The sequence below is a fragment of the Rhinatrema bivittatum genome, chromosome 3, assembly GCF_901001135.1.
Source record: "Rhinatrema bivittatum chromosome 3, aRhiBiv1.1, whole genome shotgun sequence".
Classification (NCBI taxonomy): domain Eukaryota; kingdom Metazoa; phylum Chordata; class Amphibia; order Gymnophiona; family Rhinatrematidae; genus Rhinatrema; species Rhinatrema bivittatum.
The window spans coordinates 490,023,009-490,042,468 of NC_042617.1; the positions used below are offsets into that span (position 1 = coordinate 490,023,009).

Sequence of the window (19,460 nt, forward strand, 5' to 3'; positions counted from 1 at the left end):
GCTGACATAACTACCTGTGCAAACTCAGTGCAGTTTCCCCATTTTTCTCCATTAGGGGCTGATGTTACCTGAGTGATTTTATGGATCTGAACAGGGATAGAGAGGGTGATTTTACAACTGATAGTAATGGTAAAGCCTGCATGTGACTTTACTCACATACTTAAGTTCCCTTTGAAAATGTGAAGTTATACACATATTTTCACTTTGAAAAGCTTGGGTAAATGTCCTTCAGTATGCACAAAATAACCTGCACAAAATCACATTTGTTTGTTGTATGTGCGTATAGTTTTGAAAATAAAAAAAGTATGACAGTAACTTTCAAATGGATGCTTGCGTGCGTAGGCCTGTGCCCAGGGACGCGGCTATTTTATAACTTGTGCCTATGTTATGAAATAGCCTGGCTGGGCATGTGCATGGGTGCGCAAATTCCGCTTCTGCAGGGTAAATCGGGAGATTTTAAAAGGGATGTGTGCCACTATTCCCAGTTTTACCAGTTCATTCCCTATTTGGCCAGTTTATTTAAAATACTTTTATTCCACCTATAATAACTGTCATGCTAGGCAGATTACAGAGAGAACATAAAAATGCATAAAAACAAATTACAATAAGCAAAAATTTAAAATAATAAAATTAAAATTCACAAAAAAGAGGTCCTCCACACCCCCCTAGTTTAATAACCTTAACACCCCCCCCCCCCCAGTTATCCCCAACCCTTAAAACCCTGCAGATCTGCTTATTTTTTATTTTAATTTACACATCATCCATAGCAGAAGTAAAGTTACGTGTCAGGGGGCCTCGGCACAAGCTGGGTTGCGTTCTTATTTACACGCATATATCTGGTTCTCGCCCAGACCATGCCCACACCCTGTCCTTTTTTTGAAAACTTTCTAGATGTACGCGTTGCAGGAGATACGCGCGGATCTCGCCAACCTTTAAAATCCAATCGGTGTGCTTGAGTCCGACTTATTCGCGCATCCCCTAATTAATGCTCGTGCCAGACTTTTAAAATTCACTTTTATGTGCATAAGTCCCCATTTGACTCCAGCTGCAACTCCCCGCAGAATCCCTATCATTAGTGAACGTAAAAGTAGGTTCGAAATTGGGTTATGCGCATACTTTTATGCAATACTGAGCCCTGGGCATTTCAGAACCACCAATTTATGTATATTTTCCCGTGTATAAGTCGTACCCCCCTATAAATTGCCATTTGATGAAAAAGCTGGTAGATAAGTTGCACCTTTGTATGAGTCACACCTTTTGATAAGACACGCCTGTTTGCACAGTGAGGTTAACAACACAAGCTGAGAGAGAGAGAGATTGTGATAGTATATAAGTTGCACCGGTGTATAAGTCACAGTCACTGAAATTGCTGAAAAAAAAAAGCAGCTTATACACTGGAAAATACGGTACATACAAACAATTTATGGGCTTAAATGCCTTTGAAAATCAGGCCAAATGAGTCTAATGTATAGGGAAATGAAACAGCTAATGTATGTTGCAGCTCGGACCTGAAATGCTTCACTATTGCCTAGTGCGCTGCTATTTTGCCTCCCATGCAACCTCTGCTCCACATTTCAGTAGTATCTTTTACTGAATTTTAACTTCACAGCTTTTTGGAAGAGATTATTTGTCTCAACTTCTTTCCAGCTTCAAACTGGATAGGTTGAATCTTATGCTTTTAGAGTTTACATATTTTTTGACTGGGTAGCTGTAGTTTTATTTTCATTGTTTGCGCAGTTAGTTAAAAGGGCAGTGATTCTGTAAACAGTTAAAATACAGTTACAAGCCCTCTACTTGGTGGTATTTGCAGTTTTTTTTTTTTTGGGGGGGTTTGTCGAAAACTTTAATTTTTTTATTTTGGCTGAATAGGGGGTGGAACCCATTATAGGGGTAATTTTGTAAAAGAGTGCAAATACATGCATAAGTTACACTAATTTTTAAAGTGGATTTACACGCGAAAACATTCTTACCAATCCTGCCTGCACATACTTCTGTCTGCTAAAATTGACATGCATGCTTTTTAAAATCAAAGTCCCCTCCCCAGGAATGCCTCCACTTAGTCCAGGTAAACTTGTGTGCGAGCATGACATAAGCGCATAAGTTTGTCCTCATGTTGGGTCCCACAGAAGTCTCTCTGAAAACGACCCTCTGTTTGGCAGTAAACCTCATCTTTAAAAATCCTCATTTATTCATGCTTTGTTTAATATGGGTCTCTGGTATTCAAACAGCACAACAAACCAGGGTTTACTTAAATACAAATTGGTACAGTTAAGAGAGCCTTTAAATTTATTTAGTGATTATAATAACGTGCTTTGGAAATTAAGCAGAAGGGTAAGGAGGTGGCTTGAGCCAAGTTATAACTACAGCAGACAGCACTTGCTTAGAGGTTGTGAGACTTGTGCAACAGGCAGAGGACCCGAGGTAATAAGGTGCACAGTTTCAGCCACAAATGCACACACATGTTTTATGCGCAGACATTACTTCTGTTGCAAATTTGTCCACAAATCAAGTAATATGGGTAGCCAGGACTTGCACTTCTCCCGCACCCACCCTTTCACAAAGATTCACACAATAAATACACAAGCAACTGAATGGGATCAAACAGGCTACAGCTTTATTACAAGTAATAACCAGGAGCCCGAAAAGCAAGCAACCCCCACAGTACATCCGCCACCTACCAGCAAGATGAACACCAACAGGCCACCTGGCCTGTATATAAGGGCCATTACAATAGCTGCACCCACAACCCCCACCACCTCCCAGCCAAGGAGCTGTGCAAGCAGCTCCGACGTCGGCAGGCAAGTAAACCTCCCCCTGCCACACACAGCAAGCAATACCCAAACTCCACCAACTACCCACTACGCCTGGGAACCAATCAGTTCCCAAATCTCAGGTGGTTTGAATTCAAACCACAAAGCCCTGACCTAAAGGACTGGAAAATTCCAGTCACATCAGCCCCCCATCCCCAGAAAACCAGACCTGCGCACAAAGTATGGCCTGGCACCATATTACTATGGGCAGACAGGTACGAGACCTACCTGCCCATCTATTTTCTGTGCATAAAGTATGTTTTATGCCCATTGAAAATGTTTTGTGCACTCATTTTTATATGCACATTTAGTAAATTGTGCTTTGTGTTCATAAATCATGCTTTGTGCAGAAGACACACTGTGAGCAAAATGTCTTATGTGCATATATATCTTATTTTATGATTGCTAAGCACACATCTGCGCACATTTTCAGCTTAGTGTGTGGGCTTTTTTTTTTTTCTTTCAATTACCATAACAACTTAGTGTAGTGGGAGTAAAACTTTTTTTTTAGTTTGTTCGTTAAGAAACTGTTGGGTTCAAATGCCAGTACCAGCAGAGGTTATGAGGTACTAAATATACTGGGGATAGATTTCCATCATCCTGTTTTAGGGAGCTTATGAGAGACCACAGAGGAGGAAGCTTGGTAGGGGAAAGAGGTGAATGGATAGGAGCACTGCTCTGATCCGAGAGCAGAAGTTAGTGAAGGAAATTAGAGAGACAAAGATGAAAGTATCGAAAATAGTCCTTTGCTGCTCTGAACACAGGGGAGGAGAGAATAGGGGTCTGTGACAGGTGGCACCATCTAATGGTAGGAAGACTTCACTCTTTCTGTCAGTAGATGATTCTGTGATAGAAGGCATACCTAACAATAACCTAGATTAATCATTTTGCTATAAATTTTGCAAGAATAGTGCTCACAATAAAAAAAAAAAAAAAAAAAAAAAAAAAAAAAAGGGCGTGGTTAGGGTAATTTTCCAGATACCTATTTTACCGCATCACATACGTATTTTAGCACAATACGCATTAAATTTATCACACCACTATAAGGGGCAACTAGTAATTCAGGGTGAGGTTTTGGTGGCTGAGGTTTTGAGAGGCAGATTTACATGCACAACAGACAGTGCAGATTTTACGTGATTTGGCAATGTAAATTATTGCAAGAGAAAAAAATTAGGTTTTAAAGACTATGATATACCAGGAATTCTATACACTATCAGGATATAACAGATGGTACACTGGATATCAGAGTCTTAGGGCTGGGTTTAAGTTGCAGGCAGAATAAAAACCCAGCAAGTCTGCTTGCTTGCAGAGTCTTGAAATAGTATATTTTTTGCTTGTGGATTTCATTCACTGCAACTTCTGGAAGGTTGAAACATTCCACAGATAAACTTACAAGCAAAAACTTGTGCAAAAAGTGCAATGGAAATTCTTGCTGCTTCTGAAGAAGAATTTGAGCATTTTATTCTGTAGAATTTTGTTTCTTGTTGAAGCTGCAGGTAATTAAATCCTTGGGCAAAAAGGGTGTCATTTCAAAATTTGCACAAGCAAATTGATTTGCAGGCTTTTTGGACTTTTCTTGCCTGAAACGAAAATTTGACTCAAAAGAGCTATCTCCAAAGGCAAAAACTGGCACACTGCCGGCTGTCAGTCTTTAAAACAGTCCAAATTAAGAGTGCACAGTGAGGTAAACCACAACTGCCACAGAAGTGTAGTAAAAATGTGAAATCTTTTTATTAAAGTATTCAAAAGCTCACTTCAACCACTATCCATGGTTACCATGTTATAACATTCGTGCATCAAGGATGGAGTATGCTGTAATACTATAACCAAAGATAAGATCCCAATGAGATTTTAAATGCATTATTAAAGATTTTTTTTAAACTGTTAATTACATTTCTGCGTTTCTCACGGTTGGCCATAATATATATTTTGGATATGAATTGCTTCAGAGGGTGAGTATAATCATTTAAGATAATCCTCATCTTCACAATGTGATTGAACTCACTTGCCTGTGTCACTCCCACCTCATTTGTCAACTCCTCCTTGCTTTGGCAGCTCAGGATTTCAGTTTAGTACTGCCTGTTGTTACTAGCAGTTCCCTAGTCCCTGCAACTCCCTTCAAATAGCTCTGTGAGTTGGATAGAAAAATGGCCATGCTATCCGTAACTGGCTAGTGTTGGTATCTCAGGGCTACAGTAACACTGATAAATATGCTGTGTTTGCACCTGTTGTATAGTGATGCCAGAAACTCTAATTAATGGCATCACTGGATGGATATGGCTGGGATGGTATCCTAGGTAAAAAGCACAGAAAATAAAGGTTTTAATAGTAATTTTATTTTACCTTTAAAAGTATTCTTAAATATTTAATGATATAGCAGTTCAGGATCTTGTTCTCAGTGTAATTCAATTTGATGTTTGCATTCTACATTTCATCCTAAAGAAGGTGAGACTTGGGAAAGAGTAATACTTATTATCATTCTCGCAGTTTGGCAGTCCTTACAAGTGGGTGACATCAGATGTGCCTGGTATGGAACTTTTATCTCAGTTTTGAGAACTTTGAGCATGCTCCACTGGGCATGTGCAACATGCTATACTGCCAGGTTGCCCACATGGAGGATCTGTTTAGCCTCATCTTTTCTGTGGAGCCCACCAGTTGCAGATCTTTGTTTTCCTGCTTCCACATGATTTTCTCTGTTCCCTGTCTGGCAGGAATCATTTCATTGCAGCTCCACATGGTCTGCTTCTTCCCTTTTAGATATCCTTAGATAAGTATTTTGGTTGGTTCTTAAGTTTTTCATTTTTCGACACACACACAATACAATGGGTGGCATTGAGTGGTCATCGAGTCCTTTGATTTTGCTGCATTGGTTTTTTACTCATTTCCCCTTATGGATAAATCAGCTAGCAGCTTTAAGTGATTTCCCCTGTATGACAGGGTCATATCTATCATAGATCACCATGATAGATGCGTCCTGTGCTTGGGGGCTAATTATGATATCTGGAGGTGTCAAAGCATGACCTTTTAGGGGACATAGGTTCCAGCTTGAACTAATGGTAGAGCATTTCAGGCACCCTAGGTCTGGCTAATCAGAGCCAGCATCAAAGGCATTGACACTTATGGACCCAGGAGATGCATCGGATGCTGGTGGTACATTAGCATCAAGGCCGCATCAAGTACACTTGGTTTCAAGCACCGGAAAGGACTTGGGAGACACACCATCATCTATCTTCTCCTACCCAAGGCCAAGTGTTCAGCTTCTTCGGTTCCAGCAGCGAGGAGTTCCAATGCTGAGCCTCAAGCAAAGGCCAAGAGGCATAAGCATCTGTCTCTGTCAATGCACGATGCCAGGAGTGGGAGCATTCTGGCTGTGACCATAAAATCCCCAAAGTCTTCCTGTGGAGAGGAGAGCTGCTCATTGATGCCTTCTCAGGAGCAGTGACAGTCTCCAGGAGTCCAGGAATACATGTTACCCAGGAATACATGGTCTCCCAGCCTGTGTTAGCATTGACAGTCTTTGAGGAGGCGTTAGGAAGATCCAGTAGGCCTTGGACAGAGCGCTTTTTAAAAGAAATATTTACTGTACGTTACATCAATATATTTAATAAATAAAGGAAATATCACATCATGAACATGTATAACTTACAGGAAAAAAAAACACTTTAGTATGAGCTTTAATGCACGCATGTATGCGGATTTTGAAACATGCTCACATGAGAGATGTTCCCAATTTTTACATTTAGTCCACCAATTTGTCCAGTTAATATCGAAGTCTTCCAGACCCTCTGTTTCTTTATCCTGCATGACCACCAGTCGACCTGGAACTTTCACCCTGAACTGTAAACCCTAAAACGCAAGATCTACAAAAATTGCTCCTTCTCAGGAGCAGCAGGATAGCAAGCCACCTAATGCTGCAGCCTCCGATTTTAAAATACAGAGTTATGCATGTAACATTTAGCCCCACCCCAGAACGCCCATTTTCTACCCCTTATTTTAGGCGTGCGCATGGGTATATACATGTACATAAATCACAGTTTTTAAAATCTCTGTTGCTCACGTGAGACCCATATATGCGTGTATGTGGGTATTTTTGTGCCTCTAAGATGGTAACTTTAAAAGGAACGCATGTGCGCCTACTTAAGTGTATATGTGGGTACGAGCACATATACGCTGAAATTTTAAATTGTCCGCGCAAGTGTGCATATACTATTTAAAATAAACTTAGCGCGTTTGTGTGCTCCTAGTTTTAAGTGGTTATGTGAGGAAACAGCATATCTTTCCTTAGGACTTGTCGACTTTTACACACGCAAGTGAGCACATTTTAAAACGTGTGCGTGAAGGAAATAACCAGTTTGATCTATAAGCCTACCAGTTTGCCCATTCTATCTCTAGGTCATCAAGACCCCTCTAGTAACTGAGCCTACACTCCCCCAAGTTTATCCAGATCCCTCACCCTGCTAGGTTTGGACTATGATGTTTTTTTACAGAATTACACCTGATGAAGAGCAGAAGTAGATATGAGCAGGTATCAGCCCGACATGCTGTGTTCGCTGATTTTAAAATTGGGATTTATGTGCACAAATGTTTTCCTCCTCCTGAAATATCCTGACCTGCTCCAAATCTGCCCCTTTATTTTTCATGTTTTGTTGCTTGCAAATACACATATATGTGCAAAATTTGCTGGTTTTAAAATGAGTTGTTCGTGCTTGGCCCATATACTCAGTGTATATGGGCTTACAAAATTCACCTCCTAAATCTATATATAAATAAATACCTTATAACTGGGCACTTCTTTTAACCATTGAATATTTCATTAAATCTTTTTAGCTGAGCTACATCATAGGAAAAACAAATTTATTCCCCTGATAAACTACAATGCATTTATAGGGGAATTTAAGAAAAAAATATACTCCCACTCCCAATATTTATGTTCTAAGCTCCATAAAAAGCCTTTCTAGCAACTCAAATAGATTTGCACAAATTAGGGAAAGGAATTACCCCTCTCACCCCAAAATAGAGGATCTATACTTAAAAAAAAGCTTTATGATCAAATATCTGTTTAATTCTAAAGTAAAAGACACTATCAAGGTCCCTCTACTCGAAATTTCTTCTTCAGATGACTCAAATGAAGTTGTAACATCTAAGCTTTCATCTGAAACTAATAGCTCAAGGTTCCCTCCTTGTAGAACTGGTAAGCATTTCCAAGGTGAAATATAATGCACTTTACGTAATGGTGGCATAATTTGAGGCAACTGTTTTACATTTTTGGTAAAATATTTTCTAACCATATCATATGGTGATATCAGATTCTTCCTAGGGAAATTCCTATATCTAAGAGATTCATCTCTTTCTTGAAGAAATAAATTATCCTTAGCCAGCACAGTTTTAGAAGTTTGGAGCAAGAAATTCTGAATGGAGAGTTTTCTTAGTTTAGTTATGTGATTCTCCAGCTAGGTATCATGTAAATCAAACTTAGATATTGCATAAACAGAAAATGTACATAGCTGTGAAACATATTCTTCTACAATATGTGTAGTCTATTCTAAAAATTATTCCATGTCTTCCAGGGAAATTGGCTTGTGTGTTAACCCAGCTCTGTCCTTCTGAAGGTTGAGGACATGCACCATGATGAATTTTGTGGAACCAATCTATAGTTCCCCTCTATCTCCAACAACCAGTCTATTCATCACAGCCCACTCCAGGTGGATCTTTTGTCACATACTCTTTGATGACATTATTCTTGCTACCAGATAGATCCAGGGAGAGTGTTGGTCTGACACTGTCATAGGATGACACCTCAGGTGAAGGTGGTAAAGGTGGAATACAGTATTCGGGGCTGAGAGAAAACTAACTGCTTGGAGGAGACAGAACACTTCCTACCACAAGTGTCCCTCCTAGAGTAGCCCCAGAAGAACGATTCGCAGAAGTAGCAAACCAAAGGTCCAATCATGGCCATTGAGTCTCTGTGAGGCAGACATGATTTTCCTTTTCCTGCCCATTTATATAAAAAAAAGTGGCATCAAGGAGGTCAATGGGTGTTAATTCACTGCTTCTGTTCATCTATATGACCCTAATCTGTAAGTTACTCGCTGGTCATGGGGTAGGATATAGACTGTTTGCCCCGACATACAATTCTTTGTCCCTGTAATGTTCACATGGGCACCCGTGTCTGAGCTGATTACCATCTGCCTTTTCTGCCATCAAGCAATGGTTATACCATAACGTTGTTTTAAATTTGCAGAAGACAGAAATTACCTTTCACTGTTCTCCATTTACCGATAATACGATCTTTCTAAACTTGAAGATCAGTGTATTCCCATCGTATGTCAAATGAGAAGTCTTGGCATCATTTTGGATCAGAAGTTGTCTATGCATGCTCATGTACAGACTATTACTAGAGCTGCCTTTTGTAAGCTGTGGGTGCTATGAGGCTTAAAGCTGCTATAGAGTAGTTCTGATTTTCACACTGTTTTGCAATCTCTGTTTTTCTCAAGAATTGATTACTATGTTTTCTTGGCATGCCTGCAAATGCTTTGAGAGATCTTTAACTTGTTCAGAACTCAGCAGCACAAATTTTAACTGGTGATGGATCACATCATGCATATACTCTGTGATCTTCATTGGTTACCAGTTGGAGAGTTAAATACAAGACAACTATGCTAATGCATAAATTGAGTAATAATTCACTTCCATGGGTCAGTTCAAGGTTGAGAATTTGCAATACTATCCATATATTCAAATCAGCTCATGGTGCACAATTTGATGTTTCATCAGTACAGGTCTTACAGAAACTAAAAGATCTTTCTCAGTTACAGCTCCTGTATTAAAGCATTCCCTTCCTGAACAATTACATTTTGTTACATGCACACAGACATTTTATAAAAGGTATTTGTTTTCTCAAGTGTTTCAGAGGCTTAATTGTCCAAAAGTGTGACATGTATTACAGTTCTAGGTTGGAGGGAGGAAGGGAGGGCAGCAGCTTTTGAATGGCACATCTAGCTACTTTAGAAATATGAAGATCTATATTACTGTTACTCATTCTGTTTTAATTTGTTTGAGAGTTTATGAATGTTTTATTCTACATTGGAATACGTACGGGTTATACATTTTCTAACTAACTAAATTTGAAATAACAAGCACAAAGAAGGGTGATATACTTCTTGTTTTAACTTAATTGAGGCTCCCATTCCCATAATGCTTCCCAAGTGGCATGCCCCTTTGGCTCATTCTTTAGGCCGTGCACCAGGCGGCTGTGTGATGAAGCTTGCAGCTTGATGATATCAGCCTGTGGGGAGGGGGAGGTCGAGTCTTCTCCCTCCCTCCCCATCCAAGACAACCCACTGGAGCACTGATGATTTGACCTCCTGCCCACTTTATCCTCAGAGCCCTTAGGGGAGATGCCTTAGCCTGCAGCTTTTAAGGAATCCCGGTCCCAGAATGTCAGCCTGGGTGGAGGGAGGAGTAGGTCGGGACCTGTAAGGATTTATAAGCATAACTGCAGTCTGGATACTGCCCTCTTCCCCCTCCCTATGAGAACTAGCAGTGCAGAGAACTGAATACTTATTTTACCTTTATATATGACCCGATCAGCCCAGGAGCTCACACTTGTTTGTTTCAGAATAGAGATCTATTTGCAAGGCATTGGCTTACAAAAACAAACACTAGCAACTGAGCGATCATAGAAACTTGTAATGCATACTTAACACTTATGGTGATTCGTTTGATAGGTTAACACATCACTTTAGGTGGAACTTGCTTGTAAAGCATAAACAGTTCTAACTTACTGGCCCTTAGACAAAGCCCAGAAATTGTATCCCCTCAGTCTCACCACTTTGTGGATTATTGTCACCTGAGTTGTGCAAGAAGCTGGAAGTCCCAAATGCTGTCTCTGTCACTAGGAAGTAGGCCGTGAATCTCTGTGCCTCACAAAACCTGCCTGCCTCCTCTTACAGTTGGCATTTCCAAGTTTTTTAAATTTATATTATGTTTTACTATATCATACATATGATATAACTAAATAACCTGGATGAAGGGCAGAGGACTCACCTAGCTCTTTGAGAAGAAGCAGGCAAGTTCAACTGGCTAAAACAGCAGGTTTTGAGACGCTTTTACATGCAGTGTTACAGGATGCCGAATCTCATCTGGCAGCTTAGTTGTAGGGTGAGGCCGGAAACAATGACCCGGACAGCTTCTTGCTGGTGTGGATGGAGTCTTCTTAGCCGAGCCACGAGCTCCTCTTCCAAATTGATTTTAAGAGATAGCATATGCATATTCATTAGCTTCATGCATATGAAAACAGAGACAGGAGTCAAATTCCGATTGGTTCTTCTTTCTTCCCTTTAACTGCTTGACCCCCCCCCCCCCCAGCTTGGTTTGCCTCACTAGAGAGCCAACTTCCTGCGACGTGGCAGCAGACTTGGGAGTTGACTTGAATCAGATAAGGTTTCCTCTCAGGATTGGAGGCTGGGTTGCCAGGTATGTCTGAGCTTGGCTGAAGCTTCAGGTCTGTCTTCTGTCATGTATGTACAGCAAGTCTGCATTGTTTTGTTCCTTTTCTGATTGCTGAGAGAAGATTTCATTCTTTAACAGTGGCTTAGAGAAACAATGGGCTTGGCACAGGAGATAAGTCAGTCACGTATTACAGCTTTGTCAGAAGATCAGCATCTCTATATTTCTCTGAAATAGAGGCCAAGAGTCCAAATGAAGTAAGAATTCAATTTGCTGTATGGACAATAGTAAAATTTATAGCTTTTATTCTTGCTGGTCTTCCTCCACCCCATCCAAGACAGCCTTCCTGTCCAGTTCACTCCAACTCCTCTTGATTTTTGCAGTTCCCTCCAGCTTTTTGTTTCTTTTGACACCATCAAACCTGGGATTGTTGTTGCCAAACACACACACACACTGTCCAGTTGGCTAGCAGATTGCATCTCCTTCTCCTATTCCTAGAGGGTCATGTCAAGGCTCATAGTGTCAAAACGATGGCAATGTTTGTAGCCCACTATCAGGTCATTCTCTATGGAAGAGATCTGTAAGACTGATGTGGAGTTCTCTCCATACATTTGCATCATTTTATTGTATGGACAATGACTTCTGATGCGACAGTAGTTTCAGCCAGTCTGTGCTGAGGAATCTTTTGAGGTATAGAAGCCAACTCCAACCTTCCTAAGGCCTGTTGCTTTTGTTCAAGGCTGTCCCCTATAAAAGTTAATTGTACAGAAAAAAAGATTTGTTGCCACCCAAACAATTGTTATGCCCGTTGGCAGTGTTTTGGGTTTTCACTTTTTTTCATTTGGGGCAGTCTATAATTAGGGATTCCCCATGTGTGAGGACTGCCATCCTACTTGTCCTTGTAGAAAGTAGAGTTGCTTACCTGTATTTTCCTTATGAAACCTGCCTGCTGCCTCTTGCAGTTGGCTCTCTAAGCAATATTTTTAAAAATTTACATTAATTTTTACAATATCATACATATGATATAAAACAAAATCATATTACAAACAATACATCCTTCTTTTTATGATAATACTGTTTAGGACTTCCTGACTATATTATTCACCCATTTCAAATAAACCAAAACTGTGCTGTTCAATACTTTCTAATGCTCCTTGCAGAGAACATATTACTCCTGTTTTGAAACAACTTCATTGGTTACCAATTCGCCAACATATTCAATATAAGATTCTAACCATTATTTATAATCTAGTACATAGCCTTTCATCCATCTGGTTATGCTCTTTTTTTACGTGTCTACCAGCCTCCACGCTACTACACTTGATTGATAAAAACTACCTTCAAGTACCTAATGTCAAGACAGCCAGGTTAGATTTAACCTGGAAATGTGCCTTCTCCATTGGAGGCCCCATACTTTGGAATTCATTACCAAATTCCATTTGATTTCTCACAATAAAGAAAGATTTCAAGAAAGCTCGAAAAACCTATTTTTACACACTTGCTTTCCCAGATCCATAAGTATGATAGCGCTCCCTTTTTACACTCATAATGCACTGTAATGTTTTGTTCCCTCTTTTAATTAATTTGTTTTATGTTAATTGCTTGATTTTTACCTGTCAATATTATATATGAATGTTTTCATTTGTAAACTGCTTAGATCTGCAATAGCTTGTATAGATGGTATTGAAAAGCTTTTAAATAAATAAATAAATACATAAAACTATGAACAAACCCACCTTATTGGAGATCAGGTTAACAAAAGAGATTTCTACGCACAAAAAATCCATAAGTTTCAATATAACACAAAAGCCCTTTTCGCATTAATCTCCGACTTCACAAAAACAGCCCCCCTCCCATCCCTGATAACGAAGCCAAAAGCAAATGCGACGAAGTAGCTCTCTTCTTTCAGGACAAAATCACCAAGCTTCTGCTTAGATTCCCTTCTCTGTCCCCATACCTCTACACCACCACCTCTTACATCCCTACCACTCTCGAATACACCCTCGATTCATTCAAAATCACCGCCCCCTAGGAAATCAAATCCCTCCTTAAGAAAATGAAACCCTCCTCCCACCCCCTCCAACACCATCCCCACAAAATCTCTACTAACCATCCCTAACATAATCTCCCATCCCCTAGCTAATATCATCAATTGCTCGTTCACTCAAGGACACGTTCCTGAAGCTCTGAAACAAGCTACTCTCAAACCCATACTGAAGAAACCCAATCTCAACCCCTCAGACCCAGCTAATTTCAGGCCAATCTCCAACCTCCCTTTTGTAGCAAAACTCATGGAAAGAGTGGTGAACCTCCAACTCACGGATCATCTTAAAAAAACCCAACCTACTATTCCCCTCCCAATTTGGCTTTTGTAAATTCTTCAATACCAAAACTACTTATTTCACTCACAGACACTCTCCTCATGGGATTAGACAAGGGCCAATCTTTCATTCTTGCTCTACTGGACATCTCATCAGCTTTCGACACCATCAACCATAACATCTTACGAGATAGACTCTCAGAAATCGGCATCACGGGAACAGCCCCGAGCTGGTTTAAATCCTACCTCCACAATCGAATATATGAGGTTAATTAACTATAATTAACTATAATACTATGTGTGATAAAACTACCCGTGTAAGTACCTTGGTACAATTGGTCATGAACTACTTCGCTAAATAACTATGTATAATGATATATTGTAACCGAATCTTTGACGGCACCTGTTAGAATGTACTATAGTACACTGTCACCTACATTAAATATGTGCCTACATGTAAACCGTTGCGATGGTATTTAACTTAGCAACGGTATAGAAAAGTTTTTAAATAAATAAATAAAATAAATATTGGTAACAAAGAATCTAACCCCATAAACCTTACATGAGGAGTCCCCCAAGGCTCCTCCCTCTCCCCCCCACTATTCAATATCTACCTCCTTCCCCTTGCAAACTCCTCGCTGACTTAGGCCTTACCCATTACATATACACACACGATGTCCAAATCGTAATCCCCGTAGCAGAATCACTCCCCAAATCCCTCAAGATCTGGGATAACTGCCTCTCCTCAATTAATCACCTCCTTTCCAACCTCAACCTCACCCTCAACACAACTGAAACAGAACTTCTCCTCATCTCACCAGACCACAACAATGGTCCCCAACCCGACTCACCTGTATCTAAGGTCCAACATGTCAGAGACCTAGGAGTTACTTTAGACAATCACCTAAACCTAAAAAAATGTATTAACTCTACCACAAAAGAATGTTTCCACAAACTACACATTCTAAAAAAGCTAAGACCACTTCTCCATCCCTACGACTTTCGCACGGTACTCCAGGCCTTACTTTTCACCAAAATCGACTACTGCAACACCCTCCTCCTAGGCCTCCCTGCTACCTCAATCAAACCGCTCCAAATGCTCCAAAATGCAGCGGCCAGAATTCTCACTAACCCCCACAGAAGAGATCACATAACCCCCATACTCATGGACCTCCTCTGGCTCCCAATATGCTTTAGAATCCTTCACAAGTCTCTTACTATTATCCACAAAACCCTACATAACCACAACATCCAATGGCTGAACAACTCCCTGCAATATCACACCTTGAACAGACCCACAAGAACGACCTATAAAGGAACCCTCTATGTTCCTCCCCCCAAACTCACCCTTCACATAGCCACGAAAGAACGGGCCCTATCCATCGCTGGACCAACCATATGGAACTCAATGCCCCCTCACCTTCGCCAAGAGCATAGTACCCAAACCTTTAAAAAAAACCCTTAAAACTTGGCTCTTCTCACAAGCCTTTATTTAACACCGCAGCCCTAGATCACTGCCTCCCCTTCCCCTCTTACCAGCGAAATTTGATATCCCAATAGCCTTTTTTCTTTTTCCTTTTTCTCTCTAATTGGGTTACTATCTCATTCAAGTAACTAACCTACGATTACATATTGTACATACTGTAATTGTTATATATTGTCATATATCTTATAGAATATTGTTGTATATCTTAATCAATTTGTTAACCTTTTTTTTTTACCATACCTTTCCGGTACCTGACCCTGCTACTCTTGCCCTCTCTCCCAGTTACAGCTCCCTTAAGTTATATGTAATTTCTAATTTCCTAAGTTAATGGTTACTCCAGTTCAATGTAAACCGATGTGATATTCCCTTGAATGTCTGTATAGAAAAGATTTAAATAAATAAATAAAATAGAAATTAATAGAGAGAAATCATACAGCTCTTGGAACTACTCTGCCATTGTCTCAAACTCAAAATAAATATTATCAACTATGAATACTTCTAAGTTTGAAGGATCAGAAAAAATAAACTTATTACCCTGAAAACTAATCACACATTTAGAGAGGAACTTTAGATAAAATGAAGCTTCAATAGCGAAGACTTGTGGTTTCAACTGGATAAACTGTTTCCTCTTCCACTATGTCTCCCTAGAGATATTTGGAACTATGTAGATCTTTTGGCCACAAAATATATTCTCTTTATATTTAAAATATTAATAGCAGGCAAATAAAAAGAATTAGATAATAAGACATTCTTATCAGGTGAAAATTGAAGAACTTCAGTTACACATTTCTTAAATAGCTCAATTCCAGAAAGGAGGCAATTTGAAGGGAAATTCAATCAACGTAAATTACTAGAATGTAACCTATTCTCTAATATTTCACATTTCTGATGAATAAATACATTGTCTTTAATGCCTACAGTAGACGCTGATTGCAAGTTGAAGCATTAGTATTTAATTCAAGAGTAGTAGTTCTTATCTCCAGATTGAAAAATGTTTATGTAGCACCAGCAGAATATTCATATAGTTGATTTACAGTGATGGACAGAGTAGAATCAATCCGTGATACTCTCCAAATGTCCCTTAAGGATATCTCTGCTGGCTCAGTGGGGAACTCATCACTGCTCACTCCACAGGCAAGCTAGGTCACACTGGAACCGGGATAGAGCACTTAGCTCTAGCCAGAGTAGCAGTATTCTCAGGCGTAGATGAAACCATTTCCGTAACTCTAAGCAGTTGTATAATCCCAGGAGACTTCACCTCCCTTTCATCCCCTTGAGCTACCTGGGGACTATCACAACCTTGAGGTTTGCTAAAAGCATAAGGGTTAGTACTAGAATCTTCCACCAGTATACCTGATGAAATTTGAGGCATAAGCGGTGGAGATTGTGCTTCAGGAGAAAGGGAGATCTCAGCGAATTTGGGACTCAAGAAGCTTGCTGTGATGAAGTAGCTTTAAGGATATGTGAGTCCATAGGTCCTCACATAGAGGTTGGGGTTGATGCAATCGCTGGCAGCTTTCCTTTCCTCCCCCCCCCCCCCCCCCCCCCCCATTTCACCATTAGATGTAAAATCCAGCATAAGGGGTATGCCTCCTTGGAGTGTGGCGTAGGCACACTGCTAATCACTTCTTTTTGAAGGCCCCCTGTTTCCACTTGGTATCAAGCATGGGTGGTCTCAGCTGTGCCTGAGGCTCGTCTCCCACAAAGCCTCTGGGGTTCCAGGCAAGAGGGTACCGGCTGTCACCAGCATCTCCAAGTTTTAAGCTAAGGAATTAGACTTATGTGGTCCCTGCATGGACGTGTGGCAGTATGGCATTCCGCACATGCCCAGTGGGGCATGCTCAAAATTGTAGAAACTTAAGATATAAAAGTTCTATACCAGGCTCCATATGATGTTGTCACCTACTTATGAGGACTGTTATCTTGCTGTCCTCTGAACACCTGTTAAAAGTAAGCAATTCTGCTTTATCACATATACTGAGTAGAGTGAGGTATAGGACATGTACAGTTGCTACAGGCTTTCATTAAAAAAAAATAAATATATATATATATATATATATCACTATAGGTGGTGACATGTCAAGTGAGTTTCTTTAATTGTGTTTTAAATAAATTATAGTATATAAGAAAAATCTTGTTCAGGAAATAAGACTTTATAGAAATATGTAACCTGTCAATAAACACATTGTTAAAAAAATTGGGAAACAAGTTGCTCTCCCTCTACTCATGTCCTAAAGATAAGGGGAGGAATCTATGGATATCAATAGAGGAAATAAAATATAAACAAATATGTTAAATTGTGGTTTGAGCAGTGTATCGCTGTTACTCCCCAAGTGTTCTTGCCTTGGTGCTTGAGGCCCAACACTCAGGGAAACCTCCGAGCTCTCTGCTCTAGATTTACCACTGAAAACCACCCCCAAATGATCAGGGTCAAAAAAAAATGTGAATTAGTTCCCCTTTTGATATCCACAGAAGTAATTAACTAGAAAATATAAAACTGAATATCAAACATATAAACAAACATCAATTATATAGCCAGTAGTTTCATACATATATAATTAGCATAACCAGTGCTCTTTGGTAATCATGTGGCCTGGTCTACTAGCACTACAGCTTGTTCTGATCATTGAATTCAGGCATGTTATATTTTATGTGAAAACAATGTCCTGCATAAATCACTATTAAACAGTCCAAAAATTAATAGTAAATCTTATACATAGTTTGTATTCATAAAACTATCATCTTCCACGGACATCATTTCAAAATAAAAATCATCCATATAATAGATGAATCCTTGCCATGAGCTATTTTTTTCTCCCAATTTAACCAGGGTTCCCTCGGGGGGAAACACATATTCAAATACGTCATCATAGACATCCATCTTTAATTTCTCTTTGTTTCTGGGCGATATAAAAGGTGTCGCGCAACAGATGTCCATCTGAAAAAAGCGAATAATGAAACAAGGGGAACAAATAATCTTTAACACGCATTTCATTTAAGGGCTGATTTTAAAAAGGCCACGCGTATGCCGAGCCTATTTTCAAAAAGGCCTGGCCACGCACGTAAAGGCCGGTACGTGCATAAGTGCAGGCCTTCCTGAAAGGGGCAGGCCAGGGGGGGGGGGGGGGTAATTGGGGTGGGGCTAGAGGCACCTGGCGCAGCGGCCATTTGCAGGAGTAAAAGGTAAAATAATAAAAATAGGGGGTAGCTAGGATAGGGATAAGGGGAGGGTAGGGAGGTTAGGGCAGGGGGTTAGGAAGTTTCTTCCCAGTCCCCTCCTTAATTGGAGCTGGGGAAGGCCCTGATATGTTGCCACATGAATTTACTAAAGTATACCCACCCTTGCGCGTGCATGTTATAAAATCGTGTGTCCATGTGTGTGTGCATGCATTTTTTGAAAATCTACGCCTTAGGGAGGGCCCTTAACCAGCTCACTTGCAGGTCATCTTAAAGAAAAATTAAGCATCAAAGGCTAAAATCTTGTTGCACGGCAGTGAACTTTCTTCTGTTAGTTTGCGACCCTGCAGATGCTGGGGAAAACCCTCATTTAGTTCTCAAGAAAAAAGTCATACCCCTCCACTTATGAGTTCAATTTTGTCCATCTCCAAAGCAAAGGACACCATCATGTGACCCCCCCCCCCCTCCTCCTCATGGGATTGCTCCAGGATTTGGGTAATATCCAGAGGATAACTGTCTTCTGTCCTCCATTCCTTTGGAGTTAATTTTCCCCTGGCCTTTGAAATATGTAATAAAACTTCACTCAGGAGCTGAAGATCTTCCTGTAAGTAGTGCCTAAGCAGATTCACAAAGGTGATTTTCTCTACCTTGGAAAAGTTGACAAGGTGCAAATTATTTATCCTAGAGCTGTTATACATAGATTCAGTCTTCATGTACTGGAACAAGTTATCCTTAGAGATATATTTTGCTCCTGTAATAAAGAAAATAAGATGGGCCATGTTAGATCACACCAAATGTCCATCACGCTCAGCATCTGACATTGGCCAGTCTGGGTCATTAAGACGTACCTGACAGATCCCAAAGAGCAAATCCATTCCTTCTTGCTCATTTCCTGGAATAAATGGTGGCCTTCCGAAGCCTAGTGGTTAAAGCAGTGGGTTACAAAACAGGGAAACCAGTGTTCAAATCCCATTGCTGCTTCTTATGAGAGCAAGTCACTTTATTCTCCATTGCCTCTGATACAAGCTAAGGTCTAGTTTTCATTATTAAATATCGCAAAAATAGTGTCCATGATAAAAAAAAAAAAAAATTAAAAAAGTGGAGTGGGGTGTGGTTAGGCTAATTTTCCTGGTAGCACATCGCATACCTATTTTTTTTGCAACGCGTTACTGACCAGACAGGCTTTTATTGCATTTTGCAATTTGGGAAAGAGAGACTC

The 19,460-nt window shown here is 40.1% G+C and overlaps 1 protein-coding gene across 4 annotated transcripts in view; it reads left to right on the top strand.

Moving 5' to 3' along the window:
- SUPT3H (SPT3 homolog, SAGA and STAGA complex component) overlaps positions 1-19,460 on the top strand; it is a 1,115,145-nt gene that overhangs the window by 261,116 nt on the left and 834,569 nt on the right. The window lies entirely within an intron of this gene.